Source organism: Nuphar pumila, chromosome 6, assembly GCF_984573655.1.
Source record: "Nuphar pumila chromosome 6, dmNupPumi1.hap1.1, whole genome shotgun sequence".
Taxonomy (NCBI): Eukaryota; Viridiplantae; Streptophyta; class Magnoliopsida; order Nymphaeales; family Nymphaeaceae; genus Nuphar; species Nuphar pumila.
Genome location: NC_143254.1, coordinates 76,192,203 through 76,196,528, shown reverse-complemented (window position 1 = coordinate 76,196,528; position 4,326 = coordinate 76,192,203).

The window sequence follows — 4,326 nt, the reverse complement described above, 5'->3', positions numbered from 1 at the left end:
CTATGCCTTTCTTGCTGATCATATAGCCTAGCAGTTTGCCTGACTCTACTCCGAAGACACATTTTTGTGGATTGAGTCTCAACTTGTAGAGGATAAGTCTTTCAAAGACTTGGCCGAGAACATCAAGATGATCCTCTCCTTCTTTTGACTTGACCAGGATGTCATCAACATATGCATCCATGTTCTTGTGCATCTAGTCATGGAAAATAACTGTCATTGCTCTCTGATAGGTCGCCTAAGCATTCTTGAGTCTGAATGGCATAACTGTGTAGCAAAATGTGCCCCAAGGCGTAGTAAAAGAGGTTTTGGATTGATCACGAGCGGCCAAATTGATTTGATTGTAGCCTGAGTATCCATCCATAAAGAAAAACATAGCATGGCCTGCCGTGCGATTGATCAAAAGATCGATGTTGGGAAGTGGATAATCATCGTTTGGGGTGGATTTGTTCAGATCCCTGAAATCAATACAAATTCAGACTTTTCCATTCTTTTTGGGAACTGCCATAATGTTTGCCAACCAATCTGGGTACTCAATAGTCTGGATGAATCTTGCTTTTAACAAATGCTCAAGTCCTTCTTTAACTTGCAGTGCTACTCGGGGATCCATTTTCCTTAATTTCTGCTTGACTGGTTGCAGTCTGGCTTCAGCACGAGACGATGCTCGACTAACTTCGGGTCTAAGCCTGGCATATCCTCATAAGTCCAATCAAAGACTTCTTGGTGTTGTTTGAGGAAATGGATGAACCTCTCCTTCTCATCTAAACTTAAGCTGAAACCAATTTTGAGGATTTTCGGATCATCTTCTGAACCAATATTGACATCCTCTGTCGGATCTTGAACCAATGGCGATGGTTCATCCTACTTCTGAATACTGGCAAATTCTGGCAATTCTTTAATTGCTGAGTCAAACTCTGCTAACTCTTCGATCTGCCCTGTTACTTTTCTGACTTCTGCCCCGCCTTTGCTTTGCAGATCCTGACCGGTTTGGATTTATTTTGAGAAAAATTGGTATTAATAACGAGTCTTTTGAGCGGTTTAGGAGCCATGATTTCGGCAATCCTGAAAACGCAAAGAAGGTTTTTGAGAAAAAAGTAAAATGTTTGAAAATAGCCTTTTGTACAAAAATAGAGAATGACAACATAAACAAAGGTATAAGCAAAGAATTTATGTATGCCAAGATGCGGATAGGAAATCAAATTTTCATTGATTGAAATATTTTTGATATTTATATATGAATTTGGAGAAAAGGAAGAAACTGGGGCAGATTTTTGCCCCTACAAGATGACATTAAAGACAGAAAGCAGAAACACTGGCATTGTCTTTATCATTTTGCTCCCTTGACAAAGGTGGTGCGCTTGCCGAATGACTGTCCTGAAAAACCCAAGCCTGTTCCCTCAACATGCCGAGTGGGTACGATTGGCTCCAGAATACCATCTTCATTTCTACCCAGGCCCCTGAAGGGCTGATAACCATGTTTCATAAGAAGATCAAACCCTTTCTTAGTTTTTGAGAACTGAGGGAAAAGAGGGTGATCTTTGAATAAAGTGCAATCGATGCACCCACCTAACTTGAAGAAGCGAGGTCCCTGCCACTGGATCACTGCAGTGACATTTTCTGTCGGCTGGACTTCTTTCAACTTCAATATGTCCAGACTTTCACTCAAATTGATTTCATCGACTTCTCGGATGCTCGGGATGTCGGCAGTGAAAGTAGGACGGGAAATCATTGGCTGCGGAAGTCTTTCCTCCGGATCCTCTCCTAGGGCCGTGGTAATCATGCCTCCCTTCGACCATTTGATGCATTGGTGAAGGGTTGAAGGAACAACGTTGGCGTTGTAGATCTAAGTGCGCCCGAGCAAAAGGTTGTATGTGGGCGGCACATTGACCACATGGAAGAGTATGGTATGCACCGAGTAGTTGATGAAAATTTCAATGAAGACTTTTCCTCTGGCTGTCTGCCCATGGTTGTCGAAACCATAGATCGTTATGGGATCTGGGGTATATTCTTCTTCCTTCAGGCCCAAGGCCTTGGCTGTCATCTCCGGACAGATATTGAGGCTACTGCCTCCATCAACCAACACATGAGGGACTGTCATGCCCCTGGTCCGCACCACTATGTATAAGGCATTGTTATGAAATGAATGGGGTTTCAACAAATCCTCATCTGAAAATATAATGGGTGCGTTTATCATGGCCTGGTTGACGATCTGAGCCATATCCTGCGGAGTGGTGCTAGGCTTGACCTTGATCTTCCTTAGCAGATCTTCTAGCACTTGCTGGTGTTCAGGCGAGGCGTGGGTCAAGTCCAGGATAGAAATGTTTGATAGAGCAGTGATTGACTTCTGTACTGACCCTGAAGTTTCTCCTTTTTTCGAAGCTGCCTTGATGAAGCGCTTCAGAATCCTGGGAGTTAGCTTGGCACTTTCTGCCGTCATATTAAAATTTGATTCCTCCATCGAAGTTTAATATGAACCCAGCCCTGTCTATAATGGGTTCAGCAGGGCTGCGCTCATGAGCCATTCACGCATGAATTTTCAAACATTTCTCTGCAACTATGGGATTTTCTAGCCGATTTCACTGTGAATCTGAGTTGGTTTACGGTGGAGATAATGCAGGCAAGACATGACATTGTTACTTATGGGGGTGACCCCATTATCCTCAGCATGGCGGGATGAAGCCATGATGATATGCATGAGTCGTGATCCCATCCGATCGATGCTAGAACAACAACGATGACCCAAATGAAATTGAAGGGGCCCTCAGATATCATGACCAACCAAACATTAAAATGCAGTAAAATGCATAGAGAAAACGAATTAGAAACATCTAAAGGGGTATTACATATAAGCAAAACAGGAATTCCGTTACAGCAGTAGGATGAATCGATAAAATACTGGAACTACACAACCATGAAAACATATCTGATATTTATAACAGAAAGCGTAAATTGGAAACAAATGCTATAATGCAGGGAAATACAGGTTTAAAATGAAAATCGACATGCTAAAATATTCATGATGCTTAAGAGGATGAACAAAAATTTATGAAATAACTGGCATAGGAAATCTAAAGCAATGCAAAAGATGAGAAAATCGAAAAAAAAAGAAAAGGAAAGAAAAGAAGAAGGAAGATATGGGAGATAATGTCGGAACTCATGTGTTCCAGTTGTTTTTGCACATATGTAGATCAATCTTGCCATCCGCAGAATGATCTTGCACAGGTGCTCTAATGGGAAAAAATAAAGGGGAAAACCAGAAAATAAATAAAGAAACCAGAGGAGGGGAAGGGTATTTACCTGATTAGGAAGAAAGAATCGACCTCTCTTTGTTACTTGAGGAGGACCCGAGGAAAGAAACTTGAGAGAAAGGGAGTCAAAGGGGAAGAAGGGATTGAGCAAAAAGGATGGTGCGGGGGTGAAGACGGGTGAGGAAAAAGGGTTCCCTGCGTGCTCTTTTAAGGAGGGGGAAGAAAGTTCGGGAAGAAGGGCCGTTGGGCATCGATGGCGGAGGAAGGGGGGTTCGGAGATGGACGAATGGAGAGAGAAGAGGCGCCATCTTCAGCCTCCGACTTCTTCTTGCGAAGGGTTCTTAAAATCCCTAAAAAAAAAAAAACTTCAATCGAGCCCCTTTTGTTGTAACATATTTTATAAAAAGGGGGGGCTCCTTTCGAGAGTTTTCTGAAAAATGACTCTTTCATAAAAACGATTTTCAAAAAGGGTTTTTTAGAAAAAGGAGGTTTTCAAAACTATTTTTTCCTTTTCTATTTTGATTTTTTTGTTCTTTTCTTCCTTTTCTATATTTTTTTGATATATTTGGAATAAAATCCTAAAATTTACTAGAAAACTATTTTTTTTGTATTTTTGAGAAATATTTACAAAAGAGGGTTTTCTAAGAATTCAAGGCTATTTTGAGGAAATTTCTTCAGAAAATGGGTTTGGACCCAAGTTTTGAGAAAATATTCGAGTTTTAAACCTCGAATCGAGGAATATAATATGATGGATCCAAACGGATACCGGACGTACTGTCTGAGCCTTTCAAAAGGTTATTTTGGTAATTTTGAGATTATTGGTTTATAAATCGGATGATAAAGCTCAGATTTGGATTTTAAACACTGGGTCCGGATCCGAAATTGAATTTGGATATATCAATATGAGATTTAATCCATAAAATCTGAAGAATAACTGAAATTTAGTTTTGAAATTGCTTTGATTTTCTCAAAAAATGGGGCCAGGGGCAAAAAAGGATATTTTTACAAAACTTTGAAAAAATTGGGGTGTTCACAGATGCCCCTATTTGCTACTAAGTCGGTTGAGAGCCGAGCTTAGTGG